General features: G+C 37.2%; 1 pseudogene; it reads right to left on the bottom strand.

Annotated features, from left to right (window-relative positions):
* LOC122746191 overlaps positions 1 to 15,209 on the bottom strand; it is a 194,173-nt pseudogene that overhangs the window by 94,501 nt on the left and 84,463 nt on the right.

The raw sequence follows: 15,209 nt of genomic DNA, 5'->3' as shown, positions 1-15,209 counted from the left end.
GGAGTCATTTGGAGGCAGACACAGCTACTCAAATGGATAATTTAACTTATCCCTGGACAGTTCTGATTTAAAGGTTAATGCATTCAGCATCTACTTTGGAAATTGCACAAGAATAACTAAGATTTTGCCACTAAAAACAAAAGGAGAGCCCCCTGAAGCCACTTGAAATATCATTCCTAGAAGATCCTTAAAAGTCATGAGTGGTCCCTACTACAGTATTTCTTTCTTTTTCTTTCTTTCTTTCTTTCTTTCTTTCTTTCTTTCTTTCTTTCTTTCTTTCTTTCTTTCTTTCTTTCTTTCTTCCTTTCTTTTTTTCTTTCTTTCTTTCTTTCTTTCTATCTTTCTTTCTTTCTTTCTTTCTTTCTTTCTTTCTTTCTTTCTTTCTTTCTTTCTTCCTTCCTTCCTTCCTTCCTTCCTTCCTTCCTTCCTTCCTTCCTTCCTTCCTTTCTTTCTTTCTTTCTTTCTTTCTTTCTTTCTTTCTTTCTTTCTTTCTTTCTTTCTTTCTTTCCTTCTTTGTGAGGTAATTGGGGTTAAGTGACTTGCCCCAAGTCACACAGCTAGGAAGTGTTAATGTCTGAGGTTGGATTTGAACTCAGGTCCTCCTGACTCCAGGGCTGGTGCTCTATCCGCTGCACCACCTAGCTGCCCCTACTACAGTGTTTCCAATGAACAGTTTTTGAGTGATACCTTTTTCATAGAAAGAGTCTAAATTTGGGAAGTGAAAAAAAATTCAGTCAACTAGCATTTATTAAGCACCTGCTATGTGTCAGACATTATGCTAAGTGATAGTTTGGAAATTATTTATGGTTCTATGTTATTCCTACTTAAAACACACATACATATTAAAAGTATACAATAGAGGAAGTTACAAGCTTACATTCAGAAAAGCAGTGTAGCATAAGGTTGAAAGCACTGAATTTAGAGATATCCAAAAAATGGAATTCATTGCCTTCATTGGTAATGAGTTCTTCACACAATGGAGGCTTTCAAAGGGTGGATGACCACTGGTCAAGTATATCATTTAGGGGATTCCTATCCATTTACAGGTTGGAATAGGTGACATGAGAAATCTGAGATTTCTTGATTTCATAAATCAAATTCCATCTATGCCAATTACTACCTCTCTGGTCTTGAGCAATTCATTTTCTATCTCTGGAATACTATTATAAAATCAATCACTCAATCAATCTCTAATCAACCACCACTGAACACCTACTAGTGCAAGGCACTGAACTAAGGTATATAAGAAGGAAGTAAAGAAAGGAGGATTAAACAAGGTATTTACTAAAATTCCTTCCATCTATCAATCCTATCATCCTGAAGTGGCCTTATGGCCTCGAACAAGTCATATGACCTCTATAAATTTTGTTTCTTCACCTGACAAATGAAGACTATAAAACAGGTACTACTTCTCCCAGAATTGCCAAGGATGCCTAAGGTTGCTATACCTATCAAACAGAATATTTACGTAACATTTTAGAAGCTTTAAAATGATATATAGATATGTTGGAGGAGGAGGAGGGATAAAAAAAAGGAAAAGAATGTTGATGATTATTATCATTAGGGAAGGTCAATTAAGGTAATTGATGTGAAAGTGCTTTGTAATCATATGTGACATATAAATGGGAGTTTTATTACAATTGATAACTGGGAGCCTGCTAAACAATTGGACAATTTTTTTTTAAATGGAACTCATCTTTCTCCCTGCTCTACCCCTTCTTCGTTGTTTTCCTAGTTCTGACAAAACAATGATATGTCCTATCACCTAAGTTCACAACCTTAGAATCACCTTTAATGCTTCACTTTCCCTCAGCCCCCCTTATCCAAATAGTTGCCAAGTTTTCAATTTTACCTCTAAAACAGAGATTCAATTTTACCTCTAAAACAGAGACCCCTTTATGACAGCTTCGTGATACCTATAAACCCCTTCTCAGAATAATACATTTAAATGCATAAAAGCAACATATATAGGATTGGTAAGAAAATCTATAGGATTGTGAAGGAGAAAATTATGTCAAAATACAATTATCAAAGTATTTTTAAACATACCCAGGTTAAAAATTTTGAACTGAAAAAAATTATGGTTTGTGCCTCTCTGTTTCTCCCCACTGTGTCTCTGTCTCTTTTTTATCTCTCTGTCTCTATCTCTGTGTCATTCTGCCTCTCTGTCCCTCTTTATCTCTGTGTCACACTGTGTCTCACTGTTTCTATCTCTCCTCGCTGTCTCTCCATCTCTGTCTCTCTCTCTGTCTTTCTCCATGTCTCTTTCAGTCTAACTCTGTGTTATTCTTCTAGTTCAGGGCCTCCTCATATCTGACAACTGCAATATTAATTTCACTGCCTCAAATCTCTCCTCTTAAACAATCCATCTTCCACGTAGTTGGCAAATAGGTGTTACTAGATCACACATGTGGTAGTATCTCCTGCTCAGGAAATTTTGTCTCTAAGATCAAATACAAATTTCTCTTTTTTAGGATTTAAAGCTCTTCACAATCTGTTTCCAGCCTCTCTTTCCAGACTGATCTCCCTTCATTTTCACCCATGCAGCTCTGTATTACAGTTGAACTGACCTGTTAGCTGATCCTCATACACAACATTTGGTCTCCTACCTCCAGGTCTTTGCCCAAGCTGTGCACCAAACCTAAAATCTTCTCATCATCTCTTACACTAGGAATCTCTAGCTCTCTTCAACGCTCAGCTCAAATGGTACCTCCACAACCTATTTCCATTTCTCCTCCATTACCTCTCTCCCAATAATCATTATACCTCTAATACACCTTTAATAATTTTGTTTTCATTTTATGTGTTCATTTTACATCCCTCACAACAGAATATCATCTATTTCAGGGAGAGATTAGCTTCCTTTTTGTCCTTGTGTTTTTAATTCTTTGCTAAATACCTAGAACAGAGTAAGCCTTAAAAAGTATATATTGAACAGAATAAAATAATCAATTACTTTCTAATTCTTTTCCTTTGGGGGAGGGCAGGTGCTGTATTTTAATTTGAGGGAAAAGTTGAATATGAAGGGGAAGTAGGAAGTTGGCATAGAGTTATTGTTTGTTTGTTTGTTTTTTTTAATTTAAAAAATGCATTCCATAGAATGCTGTTTTGGACTCAGCAATTTCAACCCAATCTCCTATATATCTTCCTCTATAGTCTCCAACAAGAATTAATGTAGACAATGATGACCCTGAGGCCCTATATCATTATGAGTAAGAATATTGGCTTTAGGATACATCTGAATTGAAAACAGAGAACTCGTTGATCACTATGTATATATGAGACAGATAGATGGTACAGATAATTAATGAATAAAGCCCATAGATGAATAGGAGGATGAGAGGGCTGGACTGGACTGCTTTCATATAACTGCAAAGCTCTATAATTACCTTGAACTTTCCATGAAAACACAAGCCCACCTTCTTTAAAAATATATATATTTATTTATCTATCTATCGATCTATTTATTTGTTTGTTTATTTCTTTATTTATAGTTTTGAGTTCCAAATTCTATCCCTCTCTCATTCCCTCCCTACCTCCCCTCCACCCTCACCAAGGTTGCAAGCGATCAGTATAGGTTATGCATGTGTAATAATATAACACATTACAATGTTAGTCATTTTACATAAAAAGACTCAAGTTAAAAACAGAGAAAGCACAAAATAGCATGCTTCAGTCTCTGTTCAATTAATATCGGTTCTTTCTGTGGAGGTGGATAGAATGCTTCATCATTAGTCCTTTGGGATTGTCTTGGATTATTGCATTGCTGAGAGTAGTTAAGTCATTCACAATTGCTCATAGAGCAATAATACTGTCACTTTGCACAATGTTCTCTGGTTCTGCTCACTTCACCATACACCAATTTGGAGGAGTCTTTCCAGGTTTTTCTGAAATCATCCTGCTTGTCATTTCTTATGGCACAATAATATTCCACTAAAATCATATACCACAGCTTGTTCAGTCATTCCCCATTTGATGGACATTCCTTTGATTTCCAATTCTTAGCCACCACAGAGTTGCCACAGTTTTTATACATTTTTTTCTTTTCTCTTTTTCACAGTTACTATTGTTAACTGTTTCCCTCCATCCTATTCCTTTTCCTATGATATTTATCCTATTTTCTACCTTCTGTCACCCTATCCCTCCTCAAAAGGGATTTGCTTCTGATTGCCCCCTCCCCCAATCTGCCTTCTTTTACCCCTTCCTCCTTATCCCCTTCCTATCCTACTTTCCTGCTGGGTTAGATGGATTATTCCACCCAATTGGGTGTGTATGTTAATCCCTCCTTGAGCCAACTCTGATGATATTAAGGTCTTTGAGCCTTTTCTGATGAGTGTAAAATTCATTTACTGCCCTGTTCCTCCCCCCATCTCTCCCCCCACTCCATAAGCCCTTTCCTGTTTCTTTCATGTGGGATTTCACTCCATGCTACCTCTGCCCTTCCCCTTCTCCCAGTGCATTCCTCTCACCCCTCAATTTTACCCTAAAGATGTCATCATGGGGCAGCTAGTTGACACAGTGGACAAAGCACCCACCCTGGACTCAGGAGGACTTGAGCACAAATCCAGCCCCAGTCACAAGACATTCACCCACTGCTCAACCCCAGGCATGTCACCCAACTCCAAACCCCCCCCCCCAAATAAACAAAAGATGAATACTTTACGGATATCATCCCTTCATAATCATTTCCCACCTTTGCCCTCTGTCTAAATTGATTTCTATCATCTGCCCTAATACCGAGAAAGTTCTTATGAGTTAGACATATCATCTTCCCATGAAGGAAAGAAAACAGTTCAACCTTTGAACATCCCTCTTAATTTCTTTTTCCTGTTAACCTTTTTATGCTTCTATGGGTCTTTTATTTGATACTCTAATTTTCTATTCATTTCAGCTCTTTTCATCATGAATACCTGAAATTCCTCCTTTTCATTGAAGTCTCATTTTTTTTTTCCTCTGAAAGATTATACTCAGTTTTGCTGGATAGGTGATTCTTGGCTGTAATCCCAATTCCTTTGCCCTCTGGAATATCATATTCCATGCCCTTTGGTCCTTTAATGTAGAAGCTGCTAGATCTTGTGTTACCATGACTGTCACTCCATAGTACTTGAATTGTTTCTTTTTGGCAGCTTGCAATATTTTCACCTTTCCAGGGAGCTCTGGAATTTGGCTATAATATTCCTGGTAGTTTTCATTTTGAGATCTCTTTCAGGAGGTGATCAGTGGATTCTTTCAATTTCTATTTTACCCCCTGCTTCTAGAGTATCAGGGCAATTTTCCCTGACAAATTCCTGGAAGATAATTTCTAAGCTCTTTCCTTGATCATGGTTTCGGGTATTCTAATGATTTTCAATTTATCTTTCCTGGATCCATGGTCAATGGACAACTGTACTGTCTGGAGAGAGTAAAGAAGGGCTCACATATATTAGTTGGATCCCTACGTGGAAGTGTGTTTATAAATGTTTCACAACTAACTCTCTGGGGGAGAAAAATGTGTACGTGACACACATTTAAGCTTAACGTGACCCTGGGCAAGTCACCTAACCCTAGTTGCCTCACACACACACACACACACACACACACACACACACACACACACAACTTAATCTGAATTATTCACATTCTATCTATCACTTTCTGAAGTCTAGAAATCAACAAATAATAAATCAAGTTCTAATGTATAGTGTTTCCTGATTTCTGAAGTATAAAATTCATACTGAAAATTTAACAATGTGCTTTTGCAAGCAGTTTGATCTGGCTCCAGCATATGCTTTGACAAACTTATGGTAGCATATGGACAAGAGCTGCACAGGTTGAGATAGCATAAATGGATCACACTCCATATTGTTGGAGTAGACTTCTGAATCTATGAGATTGCAAATCCATTTGATTATGTCTGTATCCTTATTTGTAACCACAAGGTCTAGCAAGTCTTGTTGTTCAGTTGTGGGTTTTTTTTTGTTTTTTGGGGGTTTTTTTGCGGGGCAATGGGGGTTAAGTGACTTGCCCAGGGTCACACAGCTAGTAAGTGTTAAATGTCTGAGGCTGGATTTGAACTCAGGTACTCCTGAATCCAGGGCCAGTGCTTTAACTCAGTTGTTTTTTTAACTGTATCCTACTCTTCATTACTCCATTTGGGGATTCCTTGGCAGAGATAATGGAGTGGTTTGCCATTTCTTCCTCTAGCTTATTTTACAGATGAGGAAACTGAGGCAAACAGGTAAAGTGATTTGTCCAGGGTCATATAGGTAGTAGTGTCTGAGTAGTACTAGTAGTATCAGTAATAGTATCAGTAATACTGTCTGAGACCAGATTTGAACTCAGGAAGATGAGTATTTCTGAATCTAGGTCCAACACTCTCTCTACTGCACCACCTAGCTGTCTTCTGAGAATAAGTAACTGTTTAATAAATATTTTGGTAAAACAATTGATTAGTGATGACAAAACCTTAATATGTATAAAAACTTTAAATCTATTTAAACAACCTTCCCAGAGTCAGGGACTCTGACTTACTCATCCTTATAGCCACCATAAAGTCTAACACCCAGACCTGGTAAATGTTGAATCACTTTGTTTTTCCATTTGCTAGCACAGACAACAATCTAAAAACTGGACTGGAGTACTCATGGGAGGCATCACAGAGGAAGAAGGCTCTGAATTGCACCTTGAAGGGTAGGTAGAAAAACCACAGTTTGTACCAAGGAATTATAGTTCCATGCCCAGATTTTCATTTTTCAAAACAATTGGCCCAGAAGCAAGAATTAGAACTTATTCAATGTTTGTGGAATAGGGATTCAGGTACATCCATCAAATAAAAGGGCACAGAAATAACATGCTTTCACAGAATGTTTATGAGAGAAAGATGTACGGTTCTTGGGTAGCAACTTGAGTAGTTTCCATCAATGGTCTTGGGTATATGAACATTAATAAGTAAAGTCTAGTCATCTCTGGTCATGTGAGGGAGGCAACCTTGGTTTTCAAGAGTCAGTTCAATTATAATAATTTCTCACTTGTTACTAACTGTGTTCTTTACAAATCTAAATGTGGATTCTAATCTGCTGTACCCCTCCAGTTTGGGGGGGAAACTGGCTAAAATCCCTGATAAATTCACCACGAGTTTAGGCTTTTAGGGGGTTATTAAAAGATATAAGATGGTAAAGAGAAAGAAAGACTGAGAACAGATTTCTTACAGCATGGAAATCCTAGTCTTCATAACCTCCCACTAGAAGTCCTGCCACCAAGCCGATGTCTTGAACCAAAAAAGTAACTAAGCCCTCAGCCAGCATTCACTTCCTCCTTCATGTCCTCATCCCAGAAATGGGAGGCTCTGCAAGTTTATTGGCTGAGATCTGTCTCCTGATGATGCAATAGTCCATAGCCTCTTGAGAACACTCCTTCTTAGGGTTGGCTAGTGGCTAAAATCTAATCACCTTTAAGTGGATACTTAGTAGTTCCCCATTCACACCCACATTTGTTTTTATAAGATTTGGAATTCTAAATTTTTCTCCCTCCCTTCCCTTCCCACTCCCTAAGACAGAAAACAATATGATATAGGTTATATATGGACAATCACATTAAACATATTTCTGCATTAGTCATGTTGTGAAAGAAGAATCAGAAAAAAAAAAAGGAAAAAACTCAAAAAAGAAAAAAAAGAAAAAGAATAGAAATAACGTAATTCAATCTGCATTCAGATTCCACAGTTCTTTTTTCTGGATGTGGAGAGCACTTTCCATCATGATTCCTTTGGAATTGCCTTTGATTATTGTATTGCTGAGAGGAACTAAGTCTATCACAGTTTATCATCTCACAATGTTGCTGTTACTGTGTAAAATGTTCTCCTGGTTCTTCTCACTTCACTCAGCATCAGTCCACTTAAGTCTTTCAAGATTTTTTTTTGTTTGTTTTCCAAAATTTGCTGCTCATCATTTCTTATAGCACAAAAATATTCCATTATATTAATATAACACAACTAGTTCAGTAATTCCCCAATTGATAGGCATTCCCTTGATTTCCAATTCTTTGCCACCACAAAGAGAGCTGCTATAAATATTTTTCTACACATGGGTCCTTTTATGATTTCTTTGGAATGTAGACCTAGTGGTGGTATTACTGGGTCAAAGGTATGCATAGCCCCATAGCCCTTTGAGCATAGTTCCAAATTGCACTACAGAATAACAGGATCGGTTCACAACTCGACCAACAATGAAATAGTGTTCCAATTTTTCCACAGTTTCTACAACATTTATTATTTTCCTTTTTTGTCATCTTACCTAATCTGATAGATATGAGGTGGTAGCTCAGAGTTGTTTTAATTCACATTTCTCTGATGGATAGTGATTTAGAGCATTGTTTTCATATTGCAATAGATAGCTTTGATTTTTTAATTTGAAAACTGCCTATTCATTTCCTTTGACCATTTCTCTATTGGGAAATGACTTGGATTCTTATAAATTTGATTTATTTCATTACATATTTTAGAAATGAGGCCTTTATCAGAAACAGCGGTTGAAAATACTGTTTTGCATCTTTCTGCTTTCCTTCTAATTATAGTTTCATTGCTTCTGTTTGTATAAAAAGTTTTAATTTAATGTAGTCAAAATCATCCATTTTGCATTTCATAATATTCTCTATCTCTTGTTTAGTCATAAATTCTTCTCCTCTCCACAGATCTTAGAGGTAAATTATTCCTTCCTCTCCTATGGTATCACCCTTTATGTCTAAATCATGTAACCATTTTGACTTTATTTTGGTATATGCTGTAAGATATTGGTCTATGCCTAGTTTCTGCCATAATATTTTCCAATTTTCCCAAAAGTTTTTGTCAAGTACTGAGTTCCTATCGAGAAGATGGAGTCTTTGGGTTTCTCAAACAGGAGATTACTATAGTCATTTACTACTGTATCTCCTGTGACTAACCTATTCCATTGATCCACCACTCTATTTCTTAGCCAGTACCAAATAGTTTTGATGACTGCTGCTTTATAGTATAGCTTCAATTTGGTACAGCTTGCCCCCCCCTTCCTGTACATTTTTTTTCATTAGTTCCCTTTATATTCTTGGCTTTTTGTTCTTCCAGATGAATTTTGCTATTATTTTTTCTAGCTCTATAAAATAATTTTTAGGTAGTCTGATTGTTATGGCACTGAATAAGTAAATGAATTTAGGCAGAATTGTCATTTTAATTATGTTAGCTCAGCCTATCCATGAGCAATTAATATTTTTTCAATTACATAGATCTGATTTTGTGTGAAAAGTGTTTTGTAATTCTGTTCATAGAGTTCCTGGGTTTGTCTTGGTAGGTAGACTCCCAAATATTTTATATTGTCTAAAGTTACTTTAAATGGAATCTCTCTTTTTAGCTCTCACTGCTGGACTTTCTGGTCATGTATAGAAATGCTGATGATTTATTTGGATTTCTTTTATGTCCTACAATTTTTCTAAAGTTGTTAATTTTTCACATAGTTTTTTTAGTTCATTATCTAGAATTCTCTAAATATACCATCATATTATCTTCAAAAAGTGATAGTTGTTTCCTCTTTGCTTATTCTAATTCCTTCAATTACTTTTTCTTATCACTAAAGCTAACATTTCAAGTACAATATTAAATAATAGAGGTGATAATGGACATCCCTGTTTCACCCCTGATCTTATCAGGAATGCCTCTAACTTATCCCCATTACATAGAATGTTTGCTGATGGTGTTACACAGATGCTTATAATTTTGTTTTTTGTTTTTTGTTTTGTTTTGTTTTTGTTTTGTTTTTTTGTGAGGCAATTGGGGTTAAGTGACTTGCCCAGGGTCACACAGATAGTAAGTGTTAAGTGTCTGAGGCCGGATTTGAACTCAGGTCCTCCTAAATCCAGGGCTGGTGCTCTATTCATTGCACCACCTAGCTGCCCCTGATGCTTATTATTTTAAGGAAAGATCCACCTATTCCTATGCTTTATAGTGTTTTTAATAGGAATGAGTGTTGTACTTTGTCAAAAGCTTTTTCTGCATCTATTGAGATAAACATATGATTTTGGTTAGTTTTGTTCTTGATGTGATTGATTATGTTGATAGTTTTCCTAATGTTGAACCAGCCCTGAATTCCTGGTATGAATCCCATCTGGTCATAGTGCATTACCTGGTGATAAATTGCTGTAATCTCCTTCAAAATACTTTATTTAGAATTTTTGCATCAATATTCATTGGGGGAATTGATCTATAATTTTCTTTCTCTATTTTGCCTCTGCCTGGTTTAGGTATCAACATCATATTTGTGTCATAAAAGGAATTTGGTAGAACTCCTTCTTCCCCTCTATTTCCAAATAATTTATATAGTATTGAAATTAATTGTTCTTTAAATGTTTTGCAAAATTCACTTGCAAACCCATCTGTCCCTGGAGATTTTTTTCTTAGGGAGTTCAATAAAGGCTTGTTCAATTTCTTTTCCTAAAATGGGTCTATTCAAATATTTTATTTCATCTTCTGTTAATCTGGGCAATTTATATTTTTGTAAATATTCATCTAATTCCTTTAGATTTTTGAGCAAAATAGCTTCTAATTATTCTTCTAATTTCCATTTCATTCATAGTGAATTCACCACTTTCTTTTTTGATACTGGTAACTTGGTTTTCTTTCTTTTTTAAAATCGAATTAACCAAAGGTTTATCTATTGTATTTATTTTTTTTAAAAACAGCTTAGTTTTGTTTATTAATTCTATAGCTTTTTTACTTTCAATTTTATTAATCTCTCCTTTGATTTTCAGAATTTCTAATTTAGTACATAATTGGGGATTTTTAATTTGTTCTTTTTATAGTTTTTTTTAGTTGTATGCCAAATTCATTGATCTCCCTCCTCTTTCTCAATTTTATTTATATAAACATTTAGAGATATAAACTTTCCCCCAAGAATTGCTTTGGCTGCATTGCATACGTTCTGGTATATTGTCTCATTGTGGTCATTTCTTGGATGAGTTATTGTTTGTTTCTATGATTTGTTGTTTGACCCACTCATTATTTAGGATGAGATAATTTAGTTTCCAATTAATTTTCAGTCTACCTTTCTATGGCTCTTTATGACATGTAATTTTTTATGGCATCAGGATTGGAAAAGGATGCATTTACTATTTCTACCTTTCTATATTTGACTGTGAGGTTTCTGTGCCCTAATTTTTGTTTACATATCATGTAATGCTGAGAAAAACATATTCCTTTATATCCCCATTCAATTTTCTCTAGAGTTCTATCATATCTAAATTTTCTAAAATTATATTCACCTCTTTAACTTCTTTCTAATTTATTTTGTGGTTTGAGTTATCTAGTTCTGAGAGGAAGAGGTTAAGATCTCACTCATACTAGTATAGTTTGCTGTCTATTTCTTCTTATAGCTACTTTAATTTCCCTAAGAATGTGGCCCAGAGTATCCTTCTGACTTGCCAGACCTTCTCAGCATTGTGCTGAGCTGTGCTATACTCCCCTTTTGCCCAGGTGAGACAGACCTTTCCTGAAGTCTTCTAAATTATCTTAAATATCTTTGTCTTTTTGCAGGTTCTGTAGCTCCAGAATCCATTTCAGGGATTGATTCAATATTTCTGAGTGAAACTTGAAAGAGCTCAGGCAACTTCCTGGCTTATCTCTGTCATCTTGGCTCAGCTATTACAGTGTTTTGTTTGTTTGTTTGTTTTGTTGTTGTTGTTGGTTTTTTTGTTGTTGTTGTTGTTTTCATATGTAGTCCTTTATATACTTCTGTCAAGCACAGAGCTGCCCAGGAAGGCAGGGCCATGCTGCTTTTGCCTTGTATCCTCCCGGGCTTCCTTAGCACATTACAAGAGTTCAACAACAGTTTATTGATTGAATGCTGAAGGCAGGAGCTTGGGGATACACAGAAAAGAGGAGGGGAGGGAAGGAAGTGAGCAATGAAGCAGGGGAGTGGGAGCTGGCCCAGGTATTCATCATTCAACCCCATAGTGGGACAGAGGTTTCTCAGGATCAGGGTCAGCTCCTGGTGCACAATGCCTCCAGTCACTATGTGGAGCCTGTAGCAGTTGGCACGCTGTAAACTAAATCACTTTTCAGCAGCTGGAGCCCACCACCCATGAAGGCCTTGACCAGCTGCTCTCTCCAGCCAGCCAAGGGGCTCCAGGTTACACAGTCCAGGCTGTGGACCCCCGGGGCTGCTGGGGATGTGGGAGAAGCCATACCAGGAAAATTGGCAGTGCCCAAAGCCATCCTGAGACCACACTTGCAGGTGAAGCTGAGGCCAGCCCTGGAGGGCTTTGTTGGCAAAATGGAGGTCAATTGGGTGAGACCAATAGGCCACTTCACCCAGCTGGGGAGTGTCCACTTATGTCTGGCTCTCTTGAACACCTGACAGCAGCTTCCATGCTCCCCCATATGGACACCCCACTTGCAGAAGAGGCTGTTCTCAGGAAAACCTGTTGCCTCCAATGATCTGCCCAATTACATGGTCCTCAGCAATGGCCCTCTGGAAAGGAGAGAAGAGATATCTTCCCCAGGAAAGAAGCTCTCAGAGTTCAGCTGCCTGATCTTGGACATGTCTCTGGGTCCTTTTTCTCCTCTCTGGGCCTCAGTTTTCACATCCAAGAAAATGGAGGACTTTGAGATCATCGCCAGACTAGACAGCTTCCGGGGCCTGCTCTGGCCATTGCTCCCACTAAAACAGTGTTTTAAGGTTTTCAAAACACTGTAATTTTTTTTTCGTTTGTTTGGTTTTTGTTTGTTTGTTTGTTTGTTTTTTGCGCAGGGCAATGAGGGTTAAGTGCCCAGGGTCACACAACTAGTAAGTGTGTCAATTGTTTGAGGCTGGATTTGAACTCAGGTCGTCCTGAATCAAGGCCAGTGCTTTATCCATTGCACCACCTAGCTGCCCCAACACTGTAACATTTTAATTGATCTTTGCAGAACAAATTTAATTCTCCTTCAATCATGACAACTCTTCAAGTCCTTGAGAAGAACTCAAACCCTTTCACCCTCCACCACTGTTAAATCTACAGATTAAACATTCCTAGTTCTATCCCTCTGACATGGACTTATAGCCCTGAACCATCCCATAAGCCCACCCCTTGATTCTCATTACTTTATTAAAGTTCTCCTAAAATGTGATGCCAGAGTACAGCAGGAATGGAAAGAACAATAGACTAACCCGACATAACCTGACCTAAGATAATTGGCATTATCTCCAATTATAGATTAAGAAATGGAGGCCAGGGCAGCTAGGTGGTACAGTAGATAGAACACCAGCCTTGGAGTCAGATAGACTTGAGTTCAAATCCAGCCTCAGACGCTTGACATGTACTAGCTGTGTGACCCTAGAGAAGTCACTTAACCCGAATTGCCTCACCAAAAAAAATAAAATAAAATAAGAAATGGAGGCCCCAAATTTTAAATGACTTGCTTACAATGCAATTCCAGCACTCTCACCACTAACTACACTAAGTGATTTGCCTGGGGTCACTAGTTAGTAAATATTGGATCCAAAATTGGAATCCGTTGCTTTTGACTCCATTTCTAAACCTCTGTCCACTACATCACATTCTCTAGAGCTCACCAAAACTTAAGGGATACAAAAGGGCTTCAAAGAGAAGGTCATTTGAGAAGAAGAAGAAGAAGACAAGGAGGAAGAGGAAGAGGAAGAGGAAGAAGAAGAAGAAGATGAGGAAGAAGAGGAAGAAGAAGAAGTTGATTATTTCAAATCCTGTGCCTTTCTCACTCTACCATCCCTCATTTCTGGCCACACCCAAGAAATCTGGAGATGATTGGGAGAATCCAGTTTGGAAGCTGTGACTTAGAAGATCCCAGTGCAGTCCCTCCCTTGTAATAGTCAATCAATCACTTTCCATTTTAGTGGAGTTGTGTGGCAGTCCTCACCACAGTTATTAAAATCTAAATGTGAATGTATCACCAATATCCCTTGTAACACTGGAGTCAGATGATTCTTGTGCTAGGTGTCCGAGAAACTATGACAGAACAGCTAGGACACTTGAGGAACTGGAGCAAATAGATTACCTGAGAGAATTCAAATCAATGGCATGACCCTGTCATTTCAAAAATAAACATCTGGCTATTCATTTAGGAACTCCAAACTATTTAAACACAAAAATTAATAGATGAATAATTCATGAAATGATCAACAAATGAGCCAATTATAGAGAAATAAGTAGTAAAGCTCCTTTGACATTAAAGATAAAATATAGAAAAATAGAAAATAAAAACAGCTGAAAGCCCTAGAATTCTCTCCTTCCTATAATTATATTAAGGTTTCTGATTAAAAGAATCTGATAAATTGTGTTCCTTGAGATCTGACACTTGGATTGTTGAAGAATCTTAGACATAGAGGGTTACTCAGAGGTCATTTAGTATACCTCAGTATACCCTTTTAAGCAAACCTAACAGGTAGAGATCCAGCTAGAATTCCCTTGATGATTTCCCAATGGCCATGAATCCACCACTTTCTTCCACAGCCCATTTCATTTTTGAATGCCAAGGACTGTTAAGAATTTTTTTTTTCCTTTATGTCCAGTGTCAGATGCCCTCTTTGTAACTTCCAATGAATTCTCCTATTTCTGCCCTTTGGAACAAAACAGAACAAATGAAATTCCCCCAAGACAGCCCTTCAAATCATTGAAGAGAACTCTTAGACCCTTTCACCCTCCAGTACTGCTACGTCTTTTCTTCTCCAGGTTAAATATTCCTAGTTCCATCTTTATATCATGAAATTCAGGCCCTTGACCATCCTATAAACCCACCTTTCCACCCTTTCCAATTGATTAATGTCCTCTTAATTGTGGTGCTTGAAATGTAGCAGGGATGGAAAGAGCATTAACCTAACCTGACCTAATCAGGGAGCCTTATCTTAATCAAGCTAAATTTATCCTCTTTTTTTGGCTATCAGTCTCTAATCTAGATATGGATATTTTTGGAGTAAATTTTCTGAGTTTCTTTGCAACCCTCTTCTAAATTTCCCTTTCTGAGCACCTTATCACAGGCCTTCCTCTATCCTATTATTGCTATAGTCTTTAGCAGTGGAAATAGCTAGAAGCGCTACTGATAACATATACTTTTGGTGAGTATGGAAGGTGAGGGACTTGCTCTATTGATTTGTACCTAATTCATCACCTTTGTGCTTTTGCTGCAAATACCAAAGATGTATGCACTGACTACAAAAAGTCTTCTTATCTAAATGGGAAAGTTAAGGGGATAAGAA

Source organism: Dromiciops gliroides, chromosome 1, assembly GCF_019393635.1.
Source record: "Dromiciops gliroides isolate mDroGli1 chromosome 1, mDroGli1.pri, whole genome shotgun sequence".
Classification (NCBI taxonomy): domain Eukaryota; kingdom Metazoa; phylum Chordata; class Mammalia; order Microbiotheria; family Microbiotheriidae; genus Dromiciops; species Dromiciops gliroides.
This window is presented reverse-complemented; position numbering and strand designations above follow the sequence as displayed.